General features: G+C 47.0%; 1 long non-coding RNA gene across 11 annotated transcripts; it reads left to right on the forward strand.

Annotated features, from left to right (window-relative positions):
- The first annotated feature begins 2,825 nt into the window (after positions 1 to 2,825).
- On the forward strand, positions 2,826 to 23,756 carry LOC123277764 (uncharacterized). 11 transcript variants are annotated; one of them, XR_011494777.1, is made up of 7 exons: positions 2,826 to 2,968; positions 3,366 to 3,712; positions 4,405 to 4,542; positions 5,297 to 5,415; positions 6,288 to 6,373; positions 6,677 to 8,823; positions 8,930 to 9,974. It is a non-coding gene; the product is annotated as an uncharacterized lncRNA (long non-coding RNA). The 11 variants fall into 11 exon arrangements; XR_011494780.1 differs by lacking the exon at positions 8,930 to 9,974 and adding exons at positions 20,058 to 21,143; positions 23,395 to 23,756 and having other exon boundaries at positions 5,297 to 8,823; XR_011494778.1 differs by having other exon boundaries at positions 5,297 to 8,823; positions 8,930 to 9,016; positions 9,126 to 9,974.
- Positions 23,757 to 26,348: the final 2,592 nt, after the last annotated feature.

Raw genomic sequence — 26,348 nt, forward strand, 5'->3', positions numbered from 1 at the left:
AACATGTATAGATGGGAGAGACCCAGGAAAACTGAGTAACTTGCCAAAATGGCAGAGGCTCTCATCTTAAATACCATCTTCAGCTACAAAGGAGGATGCTGGGGGTGGGGGAGTCATTACGGGAGATTACCAGAAAAGCACTGTAAACAAGAGTAAAGTCATTACACAGATTTAAGCCCTTGCCTTCCGCATTGATAACAGTTTCTAGAGATAAGGTCATGACCCCTTCTTCCTAGTACAGAGAGGGAGACACCCTTACAGATGGAGATTTCTCTTACAAGTGTAAATGTCTCTTGCAAAGGATTAAATTCTACCTTTTAGAGTTTCTCTCATGTCTACAGTTTTTAAAAGTAACCAGTCCAAAATAATCCTTATGCCAAAGAGACACATTTTTGGTTGGCCAATTCTCATCCCCCACATTTCAATTCTCCCTAACTTAGCTCTACAACACAAGGCACTTACAAGATAAAAATAAAGGTTAGAAAACAAAGAAAAATGGACACATTTTTTTGGATGTTGACAAAGAAGACCTGGTTTATCAACTCCATTCAACTCCATTCAATGTAGTTTATCAACTACATTCTGGGAAGAATGCCCAGGTCAGGACACCCAGGATCCCCTCGTGAGTTAAGCATTCTTCTCAAGGGAGCCATAGCTGATGACAGGTGCTGTGACAGTGGCCCCTCCTGCCTAACGTCCTGACTAGGCATGTACCCAGCTCCCCTCTCCTGGGAGAGCAGGAGAAATGGCGATGGCATAAAAGGTACCAGCCCTTCAACTCCACTCATCTCCAGAGCCTTGTTTCATTTTCCTGGGAACTTCAGGATGGCTGTCTGAAAACAGGGTCCCATGGCCTCCATACCCTGAGGGATGGGGTTCACTCGTTTTTAAAGGTTGGGAGTAGAAACTTCCTGTCTGACATTGGAATAGCCAGGATTCTCCAGAGAAACAGAACCAATAGGATTGTCGACGCAAAATAATCAATGTCCATCCTATAGATAAGAGAAATGAGGCAAGTTTACTTGAGCCAGAGTGAGGATTATAACCCAGGAAGGCCTTAGAAAGCATTCCAGAAAAGCATGGGTTTCAGTACAGTCTTAGATCTTTTTAGAACAAAGAACATACGTTAAACACACCCAGGTTAGATTTTCATCAGAATTTCAAACAGGTGTTCAATTGCAAATCAGCAGGTCAACATGACCCTGATGTCAGGAGAGGCACTAATCCCGGCCTTGCCAACATGGTGTAGGAGGGGGAGTCTGCATTCTCAAGAGAACGTGTTCTTGACTTTGATGGTTAAGCAGAGTACAATGTATGTTTGACAGGCCATAAGTCAGGCTTTTTAGTTCAAGCCGAATCAGTTTTGAGCCCAAATAGTTACTTTACCCCGTATACCTCAATATGCGAAAACCTCTTGTCAGGATGGATGTGTACATATACATATATTTATTGTAAGGAATTGGCTCAGGCAATTATGGAAGCTGGCAAGTCCAGATCTGCAGCGTGGGCTGGCAGGCTCACAATCCAGGAGAGTCAGTGGTACAGATGATGTCCGAAGGCGTCTGCTGGAGAATTCCCTCTTGCTCCTGGAGGCCAGTCTGTTTGTTCTGTTCATGCCTTCAACTGATTGGATGAGACCCACCCACGTTATGGAGGGCAATCTGCTTACTCAAAGTCTATTGATTTAAATGTTAATCTCATCCAAAAACATCCTCAAAGTTGACACATAACAGTAACCATCACAGACGTCACTTGGGACTTTGAAGGCAACTCCTCCGAGGATGGCCTAGCCTTAGGGTAAGCACACAAGTGTTCTCTGTGTCCTCAGCTGTGGTGCAGTCACCATCAACACTACTACCTCCCAAAGCCCCCAGGAGCAGACGGCTCGAGATCTTGCCTCTGCCACCCCACCGTCAGGGACCCTGGGGACTTGCATACCTCCCCTTGTAGAGGTGGCTTCTCATTGCGCTCAGGTGAAGCTCGATCTCAGCACGCCTCTGAGGCAGGCACTTCGTGAGTTAGCTCCCACCGACAACTCCAGCAGTAGGGTTACACTAGTGTCACCAAATGCTGCCCAGGACGAGCCCAGCTCTCTCGCCTTGGGCCTCTGCGCACATGGAGGGCGACGCTGCCCAGGTACAACCAGTCAGGCATCAGCAGAGTCACGGGGGAGAAATGCAAACGTCTGCTCTGCCCTCCACCAACTGAACCAGAGTGTCTGGGCTGGCCTGGAAATCTGTGTTTGACCAGGCTCTCCAGCTGATTCTGACGCACACTAACATTAGGGAACCACTAGACCAGCGCACCCTCCTCCTTGTCCTTCCGTCTGTGGTCATATGCAATTGCCATGTTCCTTTTGGAGAATGCCGGCGGCCTCTGCCTCCAGTGGCTAGAGGCAGACAGGAGTGCAGCCTGCTCCCCCACTGCCTTGCTACTGAGGTATGTTATGCTGAGCGCAGGGCTGACCGAGCCAGCACCTGTATAAACATTTATTATCCGGCAGGCACGACACAGCCCCACCTGTGCAGAAAGCTCCCGGAGCTGCCCACCTTTTTAGGCCAGCGGTTCTTAACCCTGGCTGTCCGTTAAAGTCACCTGGGGATATTTCACATGGCCGGTGTCCAGGCTACACCTGAGACCAATTAAATGGGAACTGGGGACAGGGAGAGCGGGAGCCAAGAATTTATTTTTTAAGCTCCCCAGGAGATTCTAATGTGCAGCCGGAGTTAAGAACAATTGTTTCAGGTCCTCCCACAAACACCCGGCTTGAAAAGTTTCGCTCCCAGGCAGTTGCAAGAACTTTTGCAGACTTTCATCCCATCAGATAACAAACTCCTCCTGAAGAGGGAGGGGTGGAGAAGGAAGGGGGAGCGCAACACTGGAGTTCAGCAGGCAAAGCTCCTGAAGGTGTTGGTCTTCAGACGCTTAGGCCCTGTTTGAGCAAGCAGGTCCCTCACCTGCCGTACAGGTACTGGCCCACCTTTCTCCCAACCGCAGATCTTGAACAATTTTATTTCACTAATTTAAAAAGTTCCCTAAGGTAATTAATGCACCTTTAGTGTTGCTTTGGGTGCTGATGTTTGAAGCCATCCCAGGAGTATATGATCCTTCAGTTGCTAATTATCATTTTGGACATAGGTTCCTGACCAGGGGACACCTCCAGTGTTGACTCTCCACCCTGGGGTGTAGCGTGAAGCCAGCTCACGTGCGCATCACGCTATGGGTATTACAGTATTTACAGACTAAAGTCTCCTCTGAAATGTCACTTCCTCCGGGAAGCCTTCCCTGGCCCCAAAGACCCCACGCAGCGTACGTTGCTGTCCTCTGCTTGGGGTCACCCTAGGCTCCCCTTTCACTCCAACTAGACGGTGGGAGAGTTCGCGTCAGCCGGTCCCTTTTCCAGCCAAGTCCTGAGCGCCTGAAGGGCGGAAACGGCGTCTCTTCTCGCACCCCAGCACCTGGCACAGCGCCTGGCACACACTGAACGTTCAGACGTTTACTGACTCGAAAGATCGGGCCAAGCCCCGTGCCGGGTACAATTTCTTAAATTGTATGGCAATTGTGCATAATAAAATCTTGGGGGAAACCCAAGGAGTGTTCACAACGACACTTGGGGGTAGTGTTCACAGTTGTCCCCGTGTCCACACAAGGGGAAGCAGCTGGGGTAGGTGAGCACCCGGCGGGCTCCGGGCGGAGGCGTCCTCGGCGGCAGGTAGGATGCGATGGGCGGGCTGGGGCCGTGACCCCGGCGCCCTCCGACGGCTCGGGGGGCTTCGCGAGCCGCCACGTGTGGCCGCTGGGTGGGACAAGGGGCCAGGCCGGAGCCCTCTGTCCGGCGGAGATGCTGTCAGGCCCCCAGACCCCCCCGACCGCCGGTTCCCAGGGCCCCGCGAGGAGGTGACCGCGCGCTGCTGAGGACAGCAGGCGTCCTCACCGCCCAGGATGGACGCGGATCCCGCTCCGCCCCGCGCCCCAACCCGCGGCTCGCCGACCACCCGGGGCCTTGGCCACGAGAACGCAGACGGCGGCGCGGGGGCGCCCGAGAGAGACGCGCGGGTCCCCCGGGGAGGGGGACGGGGACGGGGGCCCCGCGGGAGGTCACGTGGGGTCCTCGGCGGGACTGAGGCCTCGGGAGGGCGGCGGGCGAAGCCTGCAGGACCCTCGCCGGCCAGAGCGCGGAGTGTGGGCGCCCGCCCGGCCACGTGGTCACCTGCTGGAGGGTGGACAGCACCCTCACAGCAGTCGCCGGTTGGTCCCGACTATGGCCGGCTTTTCCGTTAAGCAAATTGGATCCTTTTGCCTGGCCCTTGACACTGAGCAATAACTTAGAGACGTGAGGGTGTCAGGCTTGGGCATGGATTTCAGTCCTTAGGTGCCCCCTCCCCTTATCCGGCCCCCTTCCAGGACCTGCACTCTGGAGGAGCCTTGTTGCTGGAACTTATCATTTTACTGTGCATTTTAAAGAAAAGTGCTACGGTAGGATGCACTTGGAAAGTGCTAGAAGATTTGGCAGTCGTTAAAATTGATTTAAACATATATGAGGTACGACAATACTGTTTCAGTTACTCATGTAACTCTTGTTAAGAGCTGACCACGTTAGGTTCAGGAGATACAGAAGTGAATAAGACGCATTCCCTGCTCTTGACTTGGTTAGTGGAAAGGAGAGGCAGATAAGGAAACTGATTGCAATAGAGGAGATGGTGCTGTGATAGAGAGAGACGATATTATAACAGAGACAATGCTGTGATGGAGGGAGATGATGGGCTCTGTCAGGGGGCCTAGAGGGTCCTTCCTGGCTTGGACCCTGCCTGTCCACCCAGTCACGTCTCTTTCCACTGCTCTTTTCACATCTTGCATTCCAGTCACACTTGACTCTCGGTAGTTTGCTGAACTCACCATTCTTGATTCTCACTTTGAAAATGCTGCTGTTCTCCCTGGACCCCAAGCCATACCACTGCCATCACCCCTTCACCTGGCCGCCTGGCTAACTCTTACTGCTCTGCAGCCTCTGCAGGCAGCTCCCACAACACCCTGTGCTTCCCTCCATCACCTGGGGCTGGAACATCTCAGATAGCTGCACCAGTGTTCAAATTAGTCCTACACTCCCCTTTGAAACTGGTTTGCAAATAAAATAGGGGTAGATGAGGTGACAGACTTACCAATTGTGAATGGGGAGGGCTGGTTGGGAGTTCACTGGGGAGTAAGACTGAAAACATAATAGCTCCCTCAGAAAAGGGGACACATGGGTGACCCAGCCAGCTAAGATCCCTGACCTCTCAGAGTTCATATTCCCCAGTCACAGCATAAGAGCCTACAAGAGGAAGGAAAGACCAATGGGCAGGTGCAAGGAGCCTGTTCTGGGAGCTCACTCGTCCCCTTCTGAAGACAACAGGTCACACTGCTTACTACTGTCAGGTGAGTGTGATTATTTTTAGAGATGGGAGAGAGGATGAGCCAGGAGTCTGGTCCAGACCACCGTGATTTCGTGCCTGGAACTGCTTCTGACTGCTCTCTCCGTTTTCAATCTCTCAACCCTCAAGTCATACTCCATGGAATCGAATGACCGTCGTGGCATGTTAATAGCACTTTGTACTGTCCTCTCCACCTCTGCTTCAAAGCCTTCACGGACCTTGGAGTAAATTCGGTTTCTTTAACGTGGCCCAGAACGATCTGTTCTTACCAACATCTCCCTTGCCGTTGTGACCTCTCTTTCAGTTCCTTACGCCCCAAGCTCCTGCCCCCAGGACCCAGCTAACTCCTCCTCATCCTTCAACTCCAGACTTGAATATCACTTCCTCAGACAGGCCACTCATGATGCCACCATAATCTCATACCCCCTCCTCATCCTGTAATTATTATTTTTATATTAGTACTGGGTTCTTTGCCTTCATTACACTTTTACAGCACGCAATTATGTATTCATTTGTGTGTTTATTTGTATCCTGTATGGCTCGCCCAATAGATTGCAGACATAACAAAGGCAGTCACCTTGACTTTTCACCACTGAGTATCCAGCCCCTTGCACATTGCTTGCCAGATGGTAGATGCTCAATTGACATTAGTTGAAAGTATTAATTTTCTTAAATCCTTCTTGATCCTCCAGAGTTATAATCCTTCCCTCCTGGGTGTTACAGAGAGACATTATTGTTTTGTGGTTATGTGCACAGACTCTGGAGCAGGAACACCTGGGTTCAATGCTGGATCTTGGGACTCTGGGCAGGTTACTCTGTGCCTTAGCATCCTCATCTGTAAAACCGGGGTTGATAATGTGAATAACACCTTCACAGGATAATGTAACATGGGATGAGTACAGGAACTGATACAATGTAACAACACCAGCGCTGGGCACAGAGTCAAAGTAGCTGTTGCTCCGGTAGGTCATTTTAGTGCATCATCGCTTCTTTTTGGAATTATATTCCTACATGAGTCACTCTCTGGGTCATGGGTCGGATCACTGCTTGTTTCCTGCCCTCGGGGTCAAAGGTGTTCCCTGGCCAAGCCGGTACTCAGTCACGTTGGGCTGAACTTGGTGTATTGCATAATGTTGGGTTATGAAAAATGTGTATCATTTCTTTTTCTCACCACACTCTCCTATTATTCCAACCTCTTCAGTAAAATTAGGCTAATAATGAATAACTAATCATCAAAATCCAAGTTTCTTTGTGTTTTTTTTTAGCATGGGGAAAAGGAGGAGAAAACAAAGCAGAAGGAGGAGAGTACCCCTGGAGAGGGCCCTATGTCTTGAGCTGCACAATTCCTTGAAACGTTCGCAAGGATGGTCTTTATTATTCTGATGAGAGAGTGTTATGTCTGCAGAGGGATGGACTCCTTTCATCTATGCAATTCCACGTTTTGGAAGTTCTGGCTAACATATTAAAAATTAAATGTATTAAAACAAGAAACAGTGACATGGCAATGTTACCAAGAATTGCTCTGTACCATAGTCATTCCCATTATATCCTGAGGAAATAATGAAAGTTGTACACAAATATTAATGTAAGCGGATCGTCATACCAGTACCACACTACTATGTATGACGGTGGAAACAGGCTGAAGGTGCTCCCGGAACCCACGTGGGTACATTTAAATGCCACGCGGCACAGCGCCGCCCAGTGGAAAATGGTGCAGCTACTACAAACCATATTTTCCAAGAAATTTTTGTACTAGGGACACAAAACTAAAAACACATAAAAACAAGATTATAAAATGGGGCTTTTCTCTGGGATTATATGTGATTTTAATTTTCATCTTTAATATTTCTGTACTCCCCAAACTTTTATATTTTAATGAGAAAGTGTTTTTTAATCATAAAACGATTTTTAAAAACCCATTATTCATCCCACAACTAGAAGGACATGCAACTAAGATATATAACTGTGTACAGGGGGTGCTTGGGGAGATAAAGCAGAAAAAAAAAACCCCCATTATTCGTTTTCCGTTTTGGCCTTCATCCTGTCATTGTTACTGTTTCTCAGAGACAGTTTACATCTGAATCCCGGTGCGGGCAGGTGCACGGATAGGACTCAGAACCTGCATTTTATCCTGGCTCACAGGTGAGTCTTCACTGCCCGTGCGCTGAAGTTGGCAGAGCCTCAGATTTAGCAAAGAAAGAAGAGAAAAACCCGCATTGAGTCTTAAGGAACAGTGGGTCTTAAGAAAGCTACTCATACTCGTGGCCAGAAGATGGCGCGGGTTTTCCATTTACCTGATTGCTGTGCCCTTAGGAGGAAATCTTGTTCTAAAGAAATTGCTCAATCTCATTACAGAAACCCAGGAACGCATCCCCACCTCGAAACTGAGATGGGAAAGGAGAAACTAGAATCTTTAATATCAGGTGGGATGAGGCGTCCTGTCTCCACAGAAGCCGCTCCTCTCCAGAGAAAGACGAACAGATGAGAATATTCCTCTGGGCTGAAGCAGCACCACGCCCGGGAGGAAAGCTCTAACCAGCCCCTTGTGGTCTGGCTGCCGCCAGGGCCAGCTGTGAGGACAGGGGGTCTCCGTCGCAGGGAAAGGAAGCGGGGTCTCTAGTCCCAGGTGGAGGTGGAGGCAGCGGGCTCCCTCCCTGGTGACTGCACGGCCGTCTCTTCCCTTGCTTCTACTTCGTGCCCTGGCCTCAGGCTCAGCGTGAGTGCAGGCAGAGCCCACTGCCGCGACGCCTCCCCTGGGGAAGGGTCAGGCAGGTGTGGCCACATGGCACCCACGAGGTGCCAAATGCCTGTCCTGCGAGGCTCAGCCCCCCTATGGCTCCCCAGCACCCTCCCCAACCCTCCCCTGCAAGTTGGCCCACAGCCCTCTCTGCCATTCACCGAATCCTCTGCTCACCTGTATCTGTTAATTAACAGGTCATGTTCAAGTTCATCCTTTTACAAGCTCCGTCTTTCTAGGGAGACGCTAGGCAGCCACATATGAGCAATAGACTAGGGGAAAATATCATTCACAATGCAATGAAAATAATTATTACCCAGGAATAATACCAACCCGCAAAATGTGTAAGACTGTGATTTAAAAAACCTGCAGAAAGTTTAAACAAACGCTGATATTAACAATATTAACAGCAAACGTCTGTGGGAGGCCCTGTGCCCTCGGCACTCTCCTGAGCACTTTTGTGAGTTCTCCTGCATTTGATCAACAGTCTGAGGTGGGGACCACATATTTCTTATTCTACAGGAAGCAGCACAGAGAGGTGGAGTGACTTCCTGATGAGAGTGCATCTTCATTGCTGGAAAGCCTGAATGAGGCACAATTCTTCCCCAGGTGTTTTTCTATTTAACTCAAATCTCGTCAAAATCCTCTAAGAAGGAAAGTTCACTGATGTAAGAGGTTCGTATTTTATGTAAGTACAGGTGTGCATAGAAAAAAAATCAGAAAGAATATGTATCAAATTGTGGGAGGTAATCTTTGCTCCTATCCTTCCTGTCTTTAACAGATGATGCAATGTGCATGGATTACTGAATTCTAAGTACTGTGAAAGGCACTTTCACTTAATTATCTCAAGTTCTCCCAACACCATGAAGTAGGTACTACTTTGCCTACTTTATAGATTTAAAAAATGGAAGCACAGAGAAGTTAGCTTATTTATTCAAGGTCACACAGCTGGTAAAGTGCTGGTTTACACCCAACAGCCTGAATCTGGAGCCCGCTCTCTTATGAGTGGGCGTTACTGCATTCCAAGGAAGCAATGACTGTGCAAAGTGATGAGCACCTTAATAGCAGAAGTCCGAGGATGCTGGAGCTCAGAAGAGTCCCTAATTCAGGCTGGAGAGTCAAACAGGGCTGCTTCTTAGAGGAGGCATCATCTAGGCAGGACTTCGAAGGAGCAGAGCCTGCCACACAGTGCGTGCCCAGTAAACGTTTGATGGAGGAGCTGTGAAGCCAGCACAGAGGGGAGAACTGGGGTGAGGCAGGACCAGCGTAAGAGCGCGTCTCTGCCGGGGCTCCAGGCTGGCTCTTCACCATTCTCCTGCCTCCAGTCCAGGGACGCCTCTCCCTTTCGACTTAGGGTGTCAAGTTGACAGTCAAACTGGAACCAGGCGAAACCTTCTATTCTGACAGGCCAGACAGTTCTGAGAAGCTGGGCAGACGCAAAGGTGAACTGGTATCGGGCAAGGAGCCCACTGCAAGGCTGTTCCCAAGGATCATTCGGGACCACGCAAGGGCCAGAGGGACAGTGGTTTTCCAAAACTTTTGCTCACATTCCTTGCAGAATGTTGACACCTAAAATTTTTAAATCATACGTTTAAGTAGTTTCAAAGGATATATTTTCTAGTGTTTTTTACATTGTGAACACACCTTAAATGTATTTTTTTTTTTTTTGTCGAAAACAGATTTAGTTCATGGAAAGTGATCTCTGTATAACCTAGGTGGCAAAGCCAGTCCTATCAGACAAATCATACTTTCTGTCAGGAAAAGTTGGACTTCATATTTCAGTTCAAATAATGGTGTTAAAATATATCCTGGGGACATCTCTCTCACTTCTGGTTCTCAATCCAAAAGCGACAGGGAGGGAGAGGGGGAGGGAGGAAGAGAGGGGAGTGTGGGAGGTAGATGAAGGGATGGATAGATGGATGGGTGGGTGGTGGATGGATAGATGGATGGATGGGTGGGTGGATAGATGGATGGATGTGTGGGTGGTGGATGGGTGGATGGATGGATGGATGGATAGAGGGATGGATAGAGGGATGAATGGGTGGGTGGTAGATGGATAGATGGATGAATGGGTGGGTGGTGGATGGGTGGATGGGTGGATGGATGGATAGAGGGATGGATAGAGGGATGAATGGGTGGGTGGTAGATGGATAGATGGATGGATGGGTGGGTGGTGGATGGGTGGATGGATGGATAGAGGGATGAATGGGTGGGTGGTAGATGGATAGATGGATGGATGGGTGGGTGGTGGATGGGTGGATGGGTGGATGGATGGATGGATGGATGGATAGAGGGATGAATGGGTGGGTGGTAGATGGATAGATGGATAGATGGATGGATGGGTGGGTGGGTGGATGGAGAGGCTTGTTGTCTGGATAAGATGAAGTATCTCTCTTTTCAGTATTTTTCATGGAAGCCTCCAGGCTGGGCATGTTAGAGATTCCTACTCAGAAGCAGGCACTCTCAACCAGATTTTTCTACCCGGGGGGAAGGGCCCACATAGTGAGTCCAGCAATCATTTTGTAAAGTGGGAGCAGAAAGATTGAGGGAGAGGCAGGGCAGGTGAGCAAGTAGAACCCTCATCCCTCAGGCACTTTCTCAGGCAGATTGGTTTTAGAACAGATACGTCTGGAAGCTGAGACCCTGGACACCGAGTCCATTAAAACTATTCAGGGGCTGGCCCCGTGGCCTAGTGGTTAAGTTCAGTGCATTCCACTCCGGTGGCCTGGGCTCGGTTCCCGGGCTTGGACCTACGTCACTCGTTGGTGGCCACGCTGAGGCGGTGATGCACATACAAAATAGAGGAAGACTGGCACAGATGTCAGCTCAGGGCAGACCTTCCTCAGCAAAAACAAAAACAAACTATTCACACACTGCTGACCATGGGTGAGGGACTGTGGGACCAGGGCCTTTCCCTCTGCCCTCCCGCAGCCCCTGGTGGGTGTTTGCAAAGACAACTCAGCGAGCAGACTTTCCAAAGCTACAGGGAAAACGGTGGAAAAGTCACTGTCACCATTGCCGGAAAGAGTGATTCATGCCTTTCTTCTTTTCTTAACCTTCCGCTTTGTCTTCATACTGATGTGGGGTCGGTGAGCCGAGGAGTCGAAAGAAAGATTTCTTGGACTCTCAAGATCTGGCAGTAGTGCTCTTTTATTCAGAGAATAGTGTGGAATAGCATGGGGACAGGACCCACAGGCAGTCAGAGCTGCTGCTGCCAAAATGAGTGGAGGGTAGGGCTAAATTTAAGGCATAGGTTTGTGAGTTATGTCTTTACAAGACAAAGGAAAGAATATGTAAAAAGAGTTGTTAAAATGGTACCAGTGCCGGTAGGGTCTGGTTATTGGGTGGTCCTATAACTTTTAGCTAAGAATCAAACCGGACTGAGTAAATGGCAGAAGCCACCACTTAAATATTTTCAGCTAAAGACAAAGGAGGATGTTGGGGTGTCAGTTACATGAGGTTGCCAGACAGTAAACAACTTAAGTTCTTGCCTCTGGCATTGATTAAGAGTTCCTAGAGATAAAGCCATCCCCCTTCTTCCTGGCACAGAGAGGAGGCATCTTCACAGATAGAGGTTTCCCTTACAAATGTAAATGTTTCCCAACAAAGGGCAAGCAGATTCCACTCCTCGGAGCCTGCTTCTCACCTGTAGTTTTAAAATTAACCAGCCTAAAATCCTCAAAAATCCTCATCAATACCATATCCTGTGTGGCCTTCTCTTCCTGAGTCTTTGCTAAACTTCTTAGGCTTAACATATTGGCCTCGACAATATCGAGCAGCTGAATCAGCTGTTTACCTCCTTGTAACTCTGGCACCTGGCTCTGTGTGCTTTTCTGGAATTCACAAGATGGGGACCTCTGCCCCCAGCTCCATTCATAGTCACAGAAGAAACACCAAGGAGACGCCCTTGCTGCGCTGAGAGGTGCCTGTCAGTGGACTGAACCAATATGCTTTCTCGAACCCAAGGAACTTTCCAACCAAAACTGTTGACATACTAAGCATTTGTAAGTTTTTGGTGTTATAATCTTGACCGTAATTATTTTGACTGTCTCTCTTATTGAGATGTATTAAGATAAAAAAGAAAATGTAAATCAAACTTCTCTTAAAGTTCCATTAATATTGTAAATGTTCTCAAATATTAGTTACTGAAGGATGGAATAAAATACATTACTATAAATAATACCCAGCTGGGCATGCCCACTCGCCCTCTGGAAGGTCTCCGCGGACCCCAGAGCCACCCGTTGGAAGACCTGCTGTCGAGTGGCCACCAGCCAACTCCAGTTCTCACAACAAATAGGCCTTGATTGGCCCACTAAACCCAGGGCCCGAGGCTCAAATCTTTTCACCTTTCTGTCTCCTGGTGCTTGTGTGTTGAGTCAGGATTCTAACAGGCTCCACACCCACCGCATTCGATTAATATAAATGATACGTCGTTTAAGTCCCTTTAAGTGATTAAGGTTTGTGGAAGACGCCGTGAGCGGGGCCATATTACAGCAGAGCTGCGGCAGCCTTCTCAGAGGGACTGTCCTGCGCGGCATGCTTCGTCTTCCAAACCCGACCGAAGCGCCGACATTCCGAGAAGTCAGTGAGGACAAGAATATCCTGTTCGTAAGGACTGATGCATTTCCCCTAAAGTGTAACTCATATGCAAGGTTGATACTTTTTTCTCTGCCACTTGTTGCTGCCATTTGATTTTAATTTTTTTCATTTAAGTGATTTTATTAATAATGCCGGGGAGGTAGAAGGGATTTTTTTAAAAGACTAAATACTCTTGGCGTATTCCACATACACGGACTGGACGCCCCCACCCCCGAGATCGAGGCCTCTCTGCTTGTTAGCGGTACAACCTTGAGCAAGTCGGCCTCCATCAGAGCCTCGTGCGCCCGCGGGGGGAGCCCGGCAGCCCGGAACGCCAGCATCTCCATCTCAGCACAGCCCCTGAGCTCCTGGCCCACCTTCCTAACTGGAGAAGGTCCGGGAAGCATTTAGGGGTACAGTGAGCTCCGCCCGAGTCTGATTGGCAAGAGGAGTTTTCCTACTCACTCCTTCCTTCAGTCAGCACGAGGGCCTAGCCTGTCCTCGCCAGAAGTCCAGGTGCAGGAGATACGTTGGTGAGCAAGAAAGAAAGATTCCTGCCCGTATGGGGTTATATTCTCTATTCTAGTGGGGAAGTGGGAGAGAGACACAATAAGGAAACAGAGTTGAATTAAATGGATACCTTCAGATTCTGACAACAGATCATGCTAATCTTCAGATTATGACACCAAATAAAGAGGGTGATGTGATGAGAGTAATGGGATGGCGTGTGTGTGTGTGTGTGTGTCTCCTTTAGAAAGGAAAGAGTGGTTGGGAGGCATCTTAGAGGAGTTAACATGTGACCTGCAACCTGAGAAGAAGTCAGCCATGAAGGGAAAGTAACTCTGGAGGAAACAGCTGGTGCAAAGGCCCTGAGGTGGGAATGTCAGTGTTTTCTGAGGAGCGGAAAGGAGAGGGTTTCTGTTATGACCAAGACAATGTCAGAGGGGAGTCAGGACGGGATGAGGAGGTGGAACTTTACTATCCCTGAAATGGGAAGCCACTGAAAGGCATTAGAGGGGCGCAGGATGGCACAGGGGCCAGAGGGGAGGCCAGGAGACCAGCGGGAGCTGAGGGGGCTCAGACTGGGTTGGAGCCACGGAGAGGGAGAGGAGAGGACAGGTTCAAGGGTCTGGGCGGGATTAGCTGCGAGGACTGAAGCAAAGTGGGGAATCAGGGATGAGCCCCCGGGCTACGGGCTGGGTAAGGAGGCTGTCCTTATTGAGAGTCAGGCCCCTGGGGTGGGCGGTGGGCGGCACGCCCTGCTCAGGTGGCCGCCGCAAGGGGAGGCCCGCGATCGATCGCTCCGGGGTGAGGGGTGGGAGTGCGCTCGACAGGCGATTGGCGCCGTGGAGTCCTCAAGAGGAGGGAGGAGCCCCGGGAGGTGCGGAGTCGGCGCGGCCTCCTTCCTCCCGCTGGCGTCTGCAGCCCGGCAGGACCCTCCCCCAGGTGAGGCTGGCCCGGGGGTCGGGGGAGGCGGTTCCAGGATCCAGGCCGCTTGGGCCGGGCCCCGCGTGTTCCTGCCGCACCTCCCCCGAAGCTCGGGCCTTCCCAGAGCGGTGCCCGGGGGGCTGGAGGCAGGGCCGGGGGTCCGCTGAGGCCGGGGGCTGCGGGTCGGTGGGCGCCTTGGGGCGGGGCCCCCCGTTTCCTCCCGTGCCGCCTTGAACTTCGTCTGCAGCCCTTTCCCTCGGAGTTTCTCTATCTGAGCGGGAAACAAACCGGGAAGTAGGGACTTTTTGCTGCATTTCACTCATTGTTAGGAAAGCTGATTGCGTCTCAGACGACAGGAACACGCGTTTACTGTCAAAATGTCGGAGAAAATGGCCCCGGGGCCTTCCCTTCCCGCGGCCCTGTCTGCAGTCCATCACCTCGCGTGTCTGTCCATCCTCACTTCTGTGATCACATAGATTTAGCAAACACAGAGCTAAAGTGCCTTTTTTCCCGTGTATAAGATGGGGTCCTTTTCTACGCATTAAACCCTAAGTTTGGATTCTCTACTGTGCTTGAACTGCAGGCGGGGAGACGCCGCCCTCCCGGGGCCCGAGTCCCGCCCCGCGGAGAGCCAGCCCCTCGCCTTCAGGGACCGCCAGCGGGTGGGCCGTGCAGCCCGGTGCGCAGCGCTGGGCTCGGGCCGTGCAGGGCGAGCGTGCGCGTGCGCGAACCAGGTGCGGCTCTTTAGGGCGAACGAGGGAGCTGAGTTTAGGCTCGATGGGGAGTGTCCTGCAGCACCTAATCCAGGGTGGGGCTCCCTAAGGCGCCCTTTGTTAGTCTGACCGTATTAGCAGCATCCAGGACTTTCTCAGCACCAGAAAACACAGGTATTTTCAGGTCACGTTACAGTTATTGCGGGGTCATGAAACGGAGTTTTACACTCCACGGCAGGATTTAAAAGGTAGTGTAGACCTGCCACTCAATCTTGTTAATAGGTTAAGGAGCTCACATATTCTGTGTCTCAGATTTATTGTTTTGATAACTTTATCAAATGCTAAATTCCAGTCAGAGATGAATGAAAATAAACGTGGTCTCTTTCCCACCCAAGACCCTGGACACCCTGAAACTGGTCCACTCTGGGTTCAGAATCCCTAATCGAGGTGGGGAGTGGGGCAAACTTGGCAAGTCTCAGGTCAGGCTTGACCGCCTGCGGAGGGGGTTAGCAGAGGAAGGCTCCGGGGTCTTAATCCCAGCAGCGGTGAGCTCCGGTTCCTGTTTGAAGACACTCACTCTAATGGGAGGGGGAATGTGGGAGACGGGAACCAGCTATTGAGGGCTGGAAGTGTTGAGCAGTTCACACCCCCAGGGCATTGCGGGGTGGAGGGTAGATAAATTCCCCCTTTATCTCCTGGACAAAAAAAGGCTTGTCTTGATTTGCATGTCCTTGGTTTGTGATGCCATCTTTTCATTTGTTTATTGTCTACTTGCATCTCCTATGTGGTGGATAAACTTTTCCAAACAGGCAGCCTGCCCTTGGTGTGTGCTTCTTTTCTGAATTTGCTGGTGGTATCGTGGACTTCCTTTGAGCTAGAGAAAGACCAGTTAATACTCCCCACTGCCTTCTCTGTGGCCACCAGAGTTTGTTGGGGGCGGGGGCGGGGGCCGGGGGTGGTGGGGGGGTCTCTCCGCCACGTGCAGGTACTTGGGCTTTTTCTGAGTGCAGGGGGAGGAGAATAAAGGGAAATACTAAGTTTAAGATACGTTTTTTTTTTAATGGCATATTTTTCACATTTTAATTACCCCAAAGGTTCTAACAATTCCCAGTTCTCCTTTCAAGGCGGAGAGGACACACATCTGTCCAGCACTGGCTGTAATCCGCTTTTTCAAACGCTGGAGTCTGTTTTGGTTTGCATTCCCCTGACCAATAGAGTTGAGGAGCATGTCGTCCACGTTTCCTGTCCATTCTCCTTCCTGTGGTTTCGTGTGTATTCACAACAATGGGATTGTACTCTGTGCACTTTCCGCAACATGTTTTTCCCTTTACTGTAGTGGGTCTGCTATCTTGGTGGGCGTAGCAGGAGGCAAGCCTATTGTCTTTAGCTGGGTGGTCACAGGTGAGCGCAGCAATCAGTTTCTAGCCTAAGGAAAGGTGTTTAATTCTTAAGGGGAATGCCAACATTGGGAGGGGGAGGGAAGTTGCACCTTTATCTCAAGGGCCTTTGTTCTTGCCATAGGGAATATCTAAAGCAGACAAACAGTGCATGCTCAACAGCCACGGTCAGGCCCTTTTGGAAAGACAAGGTCAGGCCAAATTAGGTTTATACCAAATGGCTTCCTCATATTCTCCAATATATCCTATTGCTTGCCATTTTCATTTGTCAGAATTTTAATTGAAGTTGGAGCCAGAAAGCTAAACATTGACTGACTATTGATTCTATCTTCAGAAAGTCCTGGGGCTGGCCCCGTGGCCAAGTGGTTAAGTTCATGCGCTCTACTTTGGTGGCCCAGGGTTTCACCGTTCAAATCCTGGGCGTGGACATGGCACCACTCATTAGGTGATGCTGAGGCAGCGTCCCACGTGCCACAACTGGAAGGACCCACAACTAAAAATATACAACTATGTACTGGGGGGCTTTGGGGAGAAAAAGGAAAAATAAAATCTTTGGGGGGAAAAAAAGGCAGAAAGTCCTCAGTCTTGGTGATCAGCATGTTTTTGCGCCTGCTGACTTCTCAAACAACAGCTGGCATCTGGGCAGAGGAAGATCCCCTTTCTACCCTTCCCGTGTTCCTGTGGGTGGACTAATCATAAAATTGACAAAAGACCAGACTAACAGGAGGAAAACCCAGGTTAATACAAACGTGTTGGAGATCATAGAGAAATGAAGCTCAAGGGAGTGAAGAAAGCAGGCAGTACCTGTAGATCTTTGACATAGAGAAACAGTAATTTGTGAAGAATTGACAGGACCAAGAAACTTAGGCTTGGGTATGTAAATAGTGAGGGGTTTAAGCAAAGTTTAGGCTTGAGGTGGTAAATTAAACTAGCGAGGTTTGTTGTGCAGCGTCTTGGCCCTGTGTCCCCACCTCTGGTGACGAGGATGCCGGGAGAGCACCTGTCACACGGGAGTTCATTTCCTGCTTTCAGGGGAACAGAGACAGGAGGCTCAGATGCCCTTTTTGCTTCTCATGTCGCTTTAATTCAAAATAATTGATATGCTATTCTGGGATATTTTGGAGTGGCCTGCCCTGGGCCCCAGTACTAGTAAAATAATTGCCGTTTGAGCCCTGTCCGAAGGTTCAGCCCAGTCCAAGTTTCAAGACATGGCAGTTTTTCTGGAAAGGCAGCTCTAACTCCATTTTAAAATGTCTCTACCTATGGTCAACTTTATTTATTTATTTTTTTTGAGGAAGATTAGCCCTGAGCTAACATCTGCCACCAATCCTCCTCTTTTTGCTGAGGAAGGCTGGCCCTGAGCTGACATCCATGCCCATCTTCCTCCACTTTACATGTGAGACGCCTGCCACAGCATGGCTTGCCAAGCAGTGCCCTGTCTGCAACCGGGATCCAAACCAGCGAACCCCGGGCCACCGAAGTGGAACGTGCAAACTTAACTGCTGGACCGCCAGGCCGGCCCCCTTACCTATTTTTTTAATCAGGTTGTTTGTTTTCTTATTAGTAAGTTTTAAGAGTTCTTTGTATATTTCGAATAACAGTCCTTTATCAGATGTGTCTTTTGCAAATATTTTCTCCCGCTCTCTGGCTTGTCTTCTCATTTAATGAGCCTCATGCTGATTTGATTTTTCTTTCTGGAATGTTTGTTAACTATGGAATTGACCACCTGTGAGCAGATGATTCACAGATGTCTATCTGCAGAACAGAAACTAGCTCGGGTTCTAAACTCATTTATCCCATTCTCTAATTATCTCAAGAGCACCTCAGACTCACTATGTGAAACAAAATTTGTGCTCTTCCTTTAAAACCTGGTTCTTTCTTGGTCTTTTCTGTTTTGGCCTATAGCAAGCATCACCATTCATCCAGTCGGGAAGCAAGATTACCAAAGCCCTCCCTTTCCTGCCTTGCTCTGTGTCTTACCCTCAGCAGGGCTGGCTCCAGCCTTGCACACAGTGTTTCTTCTGCATGGAATGTACTTCTTTCCGTTCTTTGCTGTAACTGCTGCTCATTTCTCAGATCCAGTTTGAGCCACTTCCCCAGGGAAGCCTTTCTGGATCCCCCTGAATACATCAGATAACCCCTAGTGTAGGCACTTGTGACTTCACCCTCACCTTGTAAGTTGGCGCAGTTGCAGTTGGGTGTTTGTTTCTCCCTAGATGTTAGCCCTCTTGAGGGCAGGTCCCATGTCTGTTTTTGCTCAGAGTTTTTTTTCTGTTGGCATCTGGCACAGTAACTAGCAGATAGTCTGCTCAATAAATGTGAATATCTGGGAATTTGTAAGGTTTGTGCCTTCACAAGATTGGCCAGGATATCTGAGATGTATATGCATCTTTTATTAACCTTGCACCAGATCTGGTGATGTTTTTCAATCAAATGAGTGGAGTCCAGGGAGGTTTTCTATTACCAGGTTATATGTATTTTTTTCTTTTTGCTTGAGGAAGATTGTTGCTGGGCTAATATCTATGTCAATCTTGCTCTATTTTTTGTATGTGGGAGGCCTCCACAGCATGGCTTTGTGAGCGGTGTATAGGTCTGTGCCCAGGATCTGAACCTGCAAACCCCAGGCCACCAAAGTGGAGCATGCAAACGTAACCACTGTGACACCAGGCCGGCCCCTATATTATGTGTTTCTTATCCTCCTTCCATTTGCTGCCTGGGAGCTTTTCTGGTTCTGTTCCTCAAAGCTACGGTCAGTGCTCGTGAGCTCCATTTCCTGTTTCTCTTCTGTTATCTGCTTCCATAATGGCTGCTGGCTTCGATTATTTACCCTAGTCTCCTTCCCTTGTGTCACTGAATCTCTTTAACAGGGGTGTAATTTTTCTTTTTGTACCTGCAAGCTGAAGCAGTTTGGGTCTTGAGAATGGTGATGAGTCAGCCGGTGGTAGCACTGTTAGGACATCAGCAGGAAACTCAACTGGTAGAATGTGCATCCTGACAGGCTCTGCCAAGGGAAAGATTCAGGCACAGGCTTCCCAGCTGTTGTCCAGAGTGCGTGTCACACTTTCCCACTCCTCATCCCGTCAACTGAGTGAGGAAGGAAAGAGGGTGGTCTCTCACTTCCCATCATGCAAGGTCAGGCAGTTATGCAGTATAGTGGAATGAAGAAAAGCAAAAACGGGCAACTCAGTGAGGCTCCTTAAGCAGAGGTGGGGCCCGTGTGAGGTGGAGGAGGCATGGAGTTCAGTGCTGCTCCCCTCAGGATATGGCTTAACATTCGCGCTCTGGAAAATAATATTCTGAGTTGACTTGACAGCTGGTTTTGAGAAAAAGTCTTAATGTTAACTATCTGCAATCATAAAAAGGACTTCTGTTTCTCCACTTTGTGTCAGTTTCCATTCATGTCACCATAGACTTTGAAAACTTGATATGGTACACTTTTAAAAAAAATACTGTTTTTCTTGTAATTAATATGCTTAATACAGAGAGCATGATAGCAAAGTTAATAGTATGAAAAATCAGCCAATCTCCACCATTTTTATTCGTCTACTGTTTGGTTGATTACATTTAAGTCTTTACTTGAATGTGGTTTTAATGATAATGTGTGAATTTGGAGTTCTGATATTTTTGCTTCGTTTTAGTGTACATGTATGGTCTTCTTAGTGACCTTTTATATTAAATTGTTATGGCATACACATAGCATAGTTTACTTAGTAACCAAGCTTACATTCTTGATTTGAGTTTCTCAAGATAAAGAATTCTTCAGTAAACAGTTTTTCTTTTTTTTATATTTCAGAGGATATATTTTTTTAAGGTTTTTGAGTTTGGGAAGTATAGCAGGCCTGAAGAACAAAAATTACTCTTCAGGGAAAGAAAGCGATCCAGTCTTAACAATATATCCACAATGTTCAGTGTACAATCAAAAATTGCTAGACGTGCAAAGAAACAGCAAAATATCACACGTGTAGAAAGAAATCAGTTGATTGAAACTGACCAGGAGATGGCCCAGATATTGGATTTAAAATACAAAGACATATCAACGGCTATTATGAAGAATTGTGAAGTCTTGATGGAAAAACTGGACTTAATGATTGAAGAGAGAAAGGAATCTCTTAAAAACGACCTAAAGGAAATTTCAAGTGTAAAAAGTACAATATCTGACATGAAAAATCCAAAGAAATCCAGTACCAGAAGAGACTGGGAACGAATGAAAGATTTAGCCTCACAAAAAACAGGGTTGTTAGAGAAGCTTAGAGAAAACTCTAAAATAGTTGAGGATGTTGAAAATTTGACCTTTGAAAGAAAAGGAATAAACAAGCCAAGTAGCAAATTAGACAAAGCTAAAGAGTACAGTACTAACCAAGGTAAGAAATTGTCCCCAAATGAATCACAAAATCACAAAGTCATGGAAAGTTTTGAAGAAGCCATATGCATTATTGATGACCGTTGTAGAAACTGCAACAGCCGTATAGAAGTTACAGGAGAGGACAGAGAGAATCGAGAGGACGAACTAGTCGAAGAAGTGAGAGAGGAAAAAATCCCTCAGAACTTCAAGACTAAAGAGAAAATTCTAAAAGTCGCCAGAGAAGATGAAGCAGCAGGACTCACACTGGCAGCAGACTTTTCATCAGCAACACTGGACGTCCGTAAGCGATGGAGTAATGTCTTCAACATCCTGAGGGAAAATGATTTTGAGCCTAAATTTCTGTGCCAAGTTAAATTAGCATTTAAATGTGATGGTGAAATAAGGACCTTTTCAGACATGCAAAGCCTCAGCAAATTTACCAGCCAAAAATCCTTTATGAAAGAATTACTGAAAGACGTACTCCCACAAGATGAAAAAATAAAAAAAGGAAGAAAATACGGGATTCAAGAAAAAATGGTAAGCATACAAATATGTAGAGCTTATGTATAAAGTATAAGTGATAGTAAAGGTATTTGAAGGTTAAATGAATTTTTAAGAAATAATTCCTTAAAAGTGAAAGTATGACATTAAAAGTAATGATTTGAAGCTTTTTTTTAATGGATGGTGTTGGATGCTTGGGAGAGGTGAGAAAGAGTTAAGAGTTGTTTGATGGGAGATAGTGTGAGGTATGAATCAGGTATTCATTCTAGACACTGATAGAAAAATTAATTTATATGTTAAATATTTAAAGGTAAACACCAGAAAAATGGCTTTTAAATCATTAAAGGGAAAAATAGAAACAAAGAATTGAATGAATTCAACTAAAAGCCTTCATGCAATAGGAATAGGAACAAAATTTCAAGCAGAAATAATTAGGTTCAATTTTCAATGAATAAAGCACTCCTGCTACATCTTCTTCGTTAGTAATCAGGGAAATGCAAATACAACTAGTTTATTAAAGCCGAGAGATTGTTGATTAATGTTAATAGCTAGCTTTTATCCATTCCATGTAAAAAGGTTTTTGTTTCTTATAACATACTGGAGTATGTTCCCATGTACTTGATTCATTAAGAATCACTTTATCTTGTTTTCTGAGTATTTTTCATAATCCCCATCTTAAAAGGTAATTCCTTTGATATACTGTAGAGATTCTCTTTCTCTGTCTCTCTTTCTTTCTTTTTTTTTTTTTGAGTTGATTTTTGTGTATGGTGTAAGATAGTCGTCTAGTTTCATCCTTTTGCATGTGACTGTCCAGTTTTCCCAGCACCATTTATTAAAAGACTATCCTTTCCCTATTATATGTTCTCGGCTCCTTTGTTGTAAATTAATTGATCATCTATATGCAGGTTTATATCTGGGCTCCATTCTGTTCCATTGATATATGTGTCTGTTTTTTATGCCAGTACCATACTGTTTTGATTACCATAGCTTTGCAATATAGTTTGAAAGCGGGAAGCGTGATACCTCCCGTTTTGTTGTTCTTTCTCAAGGTTTCTTTGGCTATTCAGGGTCTTTTGTGGTTCTAGACAAATTTTAGGATCATTTGTTCTATTTGTGTGAAAAATGCCATTGGAATTTTGATAGAGCTTGCACTGAATCTGTGGACTGCTTTGAGGGTAATATGGACTTTTTAACAATATCAGTTCTTCCAATCCATGAGCAGGGAATATCTTTCCTTTTATTTGTGTCTTCTGAAGTCCACATTCTTCAGCTGGTATGTTTGACAGTTTCTAAAAACAACACCAATTCCCCTGCCCTTCCAACATTTTCCAGTGTAACCTCTGTGCAAAATGAGAATCTAGAATTAGAAGATACACTTGGATCAATAAATTCTTTATTTGAGAATCAGCATTTAATCTCAGAAATTAGCTGTTCTCCAGAGATTTACACAGATGAGGGCCCAGTCCTGGAGGGTCTGGGAAGGTTAAAGACAAATAGCAATCAACCGGCCCTAAATGGAGAAAAGTCCTTCCTCACAGAGGGGCGGTCAGTGACAAGCTCAGGGGCCAGCAGAGGGTTTCAAGAAATATTAGGAAACATCATTTGTGTTGCAGACATTGTCTGAAGCTCGGCCTCCGTGTCACCCTAATTTAACACTCAACAATCTGAGGTAATGCTGTCATCAGACTCGTTTGAGAGAGAAAACGGGGGTCCAGGAGCAAACGTGGCAGCTGGATCTGACCAACACAGTCTTGAATTGAGCCTGTTCTCTTAAACAAAACGTGTTTCCTTTTGAATAATATGGCTAGAGTTTGAACTGCAAGTGGGACCTTTGCAAGATATTAAATTTGCTTTTGTCTTATTTAGGAGAAAGGTAAATGTGAGTTTTAGGGCTTTTTTTTTTGTAATCTTAAAGTTAGATAGTGGGTCTGTTTACCATAGGGTCATGTGTATAAGCAGATATTCACTAGTCCAAGTCATTATCGACAGGCAGTCGTGCACAGAACAGAGTGTTGGGGAAACAGAAGGAACACAGTAGACGTTATGACCTCATGGAAACTTGTTGCAGGTACTACACAAGAAATTGCAGGTGTGACAGGGTAACCATAGGGGAAACTTGGCCTGTTTAGGGACCCAGGCCTTCAAAAACAATTAATATTTAAACAATTTTCTACGTATATACTAATTGTCAAAATGGCAGTGATAGTAAATTTAAGAGGGAAAGCTTTAATTCCTTTAAAAGACATGATTTAAAGAAATAACTTTTTTTTTTTTTTTAAACTTTCAGGATGAAACTCTAATAGACTCACAGTATGGAGCTGGGGGAACAACCAGTGATGGCTTGACCTTTCTATTTATTAAAGAGGTGAAGGTCGCTGAGCCAGAGGAGGTGGAGAACTTAGAGACTCGGGAGCAACAGTCTTCAGAGTGGAAGGAAAAAGAGACCCTCCACGAGGAAGGAGCCTTAGAGCTGGAAAAGGAGGGAGACAGGGCCTCAGAGCTGGAGGAGGAGGCTGAAGGGGCCTCAAACCTGGAGGAGGAGAGTGAAGGGGCCTCAGACCTGGAGGAGGAGAGTGAAGGGGCCTCAGAGCTGGGGGAGGAGAGTGAAGGGGCCTCAGACCTGGAGGAGGAGAGTGAAGGGGCCTCAGAGCTGGGGGAGGAGGCTGAAGGGGCCTCAGAGCTAGAGGAGGAGGGAGAAGGGGCCTCAGAGCTGGGGGAGGAGGGAGAAGGGGCCTCAGAGCTGGGGGAGGAGGGAGAAGGGGCCTCAGAGCTGGGGGAGGAGGGAGAAGGGGCCTCAGAGCTGGGGGAGGAGGGAGAAGGGGCCTCAGAGCTGGGGGAGGAGGGAGAAGGGGCCTCAGAGCTGGAGGAGGCGGGAGAAGGGGCCTCAGAGCTGGAGGAGGAGGGAGAAGGGGCCTCAGAGCTGGGGGAGGAGGGAGAAGGGGCTTCAGAGCTGGGGGAGGAGGGAGAAGGGGCCTCAGAGCTGGGGGAGGAGGGAGAAGGGGCCTCAGAGCTGGGGGAGGAGGGAGAAGGGGCCTCAGAGCTGGAGGAGGAGGGAGAAGGGGCCTCAGAGCTGGGGGAGGAGGAGCGAGAAGGGGCCTCAGAGCTGGAGGAGGAGCGAGAAGGGGCCTCAGAGCTGGAGGAGGAGGGAGAAGAGGCCTCAGAGCTGGGGGAGGAGGGAGAAGGGGCCTCAGTATTATGTGAGGAACAGGACTCAAACTTTCAGCATCATACTGTGGTAAATCCAAAGCTTAGAGTTGAAGAAATAGCCAGTGATGACTTGAAGCTTCCTTTAATTAAAGAGGTAGGAGATTCTGAGCCAGAGGAGAAAGAAGGCTCAGAGTGGGAAATGGACATGTTCTTAACATGGGAGGAAGGAAAGGAGTCCGAAGCAGAAAAGGTAAAGACTGCCTCCCAGATTGAGAAAAAAGGGGCCTCACACACACTTAAGGAAACTGCCTTTAGTTATTTGGCTTCGGACTCTGAGAAGGAAAAGTTGACAAAACATCAGATGGTACAAAAAACCCAGAACAAAGAGGAAACAGCTATGCCCAGAAATCAAGGAACTGGGACACTCTGTCCAAGCTTATGTTTGGCCTCTCCCTCCAAATCAGTAGAGATAAGTTCTGATAAGCAGAAAAAACATGCGTGTACAAATTTGAGTACTCCATCAGGAATTACCAAACTTTTAAGGAAAACTGAGAAAGAGAGACACTGTACTCTGCAAACAGAAGAGCTAACATCTAAAGAAACAGACTTAATACAAGGAACAGAAGAAAATTTTAGAACAAGTGTAATTACTGTCTTCAGAGAGATACGAGAAGAGATTGGAAATATTAAAAATTGCCATCCAGAAGTCTTGGAAATAAACTCAGTAGATGCTCTGAGAAGCAGAATAGACGTACTTGAAGAGAGAATGAATAATCTGGAAGATCGAATAGAAGAGTTCTCTAAGGATACGATGGAAATGGCCAAGTGGGTAATAAAGAAAGACAGATTAAGATACATGGAGGATAGATCGAGAAGCTGCAACATCCGTTTGATAGGAATTCCAGAAAAACATAATCAGGGGAATAGAGCAGAGGATATAATTAAGGAAATGATCCAAGAAAACTTTCCAGAGCTAAAGAAAGAGTCACGTCTTGAGATTGCCTGTGCTTACCGAGTACCCAGTAAGATTGATAAGCAGAGACTCACTCCTAGACACGTCTTGGTGAGATTTTGGAATTTCGGTGATAGAGAGAAAGTCATGATGGCTGCCAGAGAGAAAAAAGAGGTAACCTACAGAGGAAAACGGATCAGACTGACAGCAGACTTATCATTAGACACGCTGGACGCTAGGAGTAAATGGAGGAATATCATAAGGGTTCTGCAGTCAAAAGGCTTCAACCCAAGAATCCTATACCCAGCCATACTGGCATTTGATTTTGAGGGTAAAGCAAAGGCATTTTTTGATGTCAAAGAATTCAGAAAGTTTGCTTTTTGCACACCCTCTTTGAAAGAATTGCTGGAGGATATAATCTAGCAATCCAGGGTGACTATAATAAACACGTGCACCGTATATATTTTCCTTCCACACCAAAAATCCACAAGGAAAATTGGGAAATAAAATGCTGCATTTCTCCCCAGAAGGATGGACAGCTAACCGTGTGCTTGGGGCTAAGAGGGAAGGGAGAGTTAAGATAGTACCTGGGTGTTGGTAAATTTAAGGGGTATCAAAAAATTGCATGGTAACCATCCTAGCTTGTATAGGAGTAAACTTTGTAAACTACTGGGGTGAGGGAGGGAGTCCACGAGTGTAACCATGGACAGTAATGGGAAAGCGCAGGAAAAAGGTGGCTGGATAAATAGAAGAAAAAGCAAGAGTTGAATTCTCATCAAGAGAAGAATATTTAATTTTATCATTTATCATGATGTGAATCTAGAATCTTTATATTAAACCTTTTTCCTTTGACTATGCTTCATTTGCTTATTGTTTGTTTTTCTGTCTTGCATTTTCTAAAGTATTTGTCATTATAGTTAATAATTTTTGCGTTTTGTGGCATAAACCCATCCAATGGAGACATCTAGTGTCTTCCCTAATGTAGTGTGTTCTCAGTTAATTACCTAAGAATGAAATGAACTGACTTGCAGTATATAGATAACCAAGAAGAAATGAAGGAGGGGAGAATGATAGAACCATTTTATGGTTTTTGCTACAAGTGCTCATTTAGTGTATTCAACTTATAAAAAATAAGTATACAT

The sequence above is a fragment of the Equus asinus genome, chromosome 16, assembly GCF_041296235.1.
Source record: "Equus asinus isolate D_3611 breed Donkey chromosome 16, EquAss-T2T_v2, whole genome shotgun sequence".
Classification (NCBI taxonomy): domain Eukaryota; kingdom Metazoa; phylum Chordata; class Mammalia; order Perissodactyla; family Equidae; genus Equus; species Equus asinus.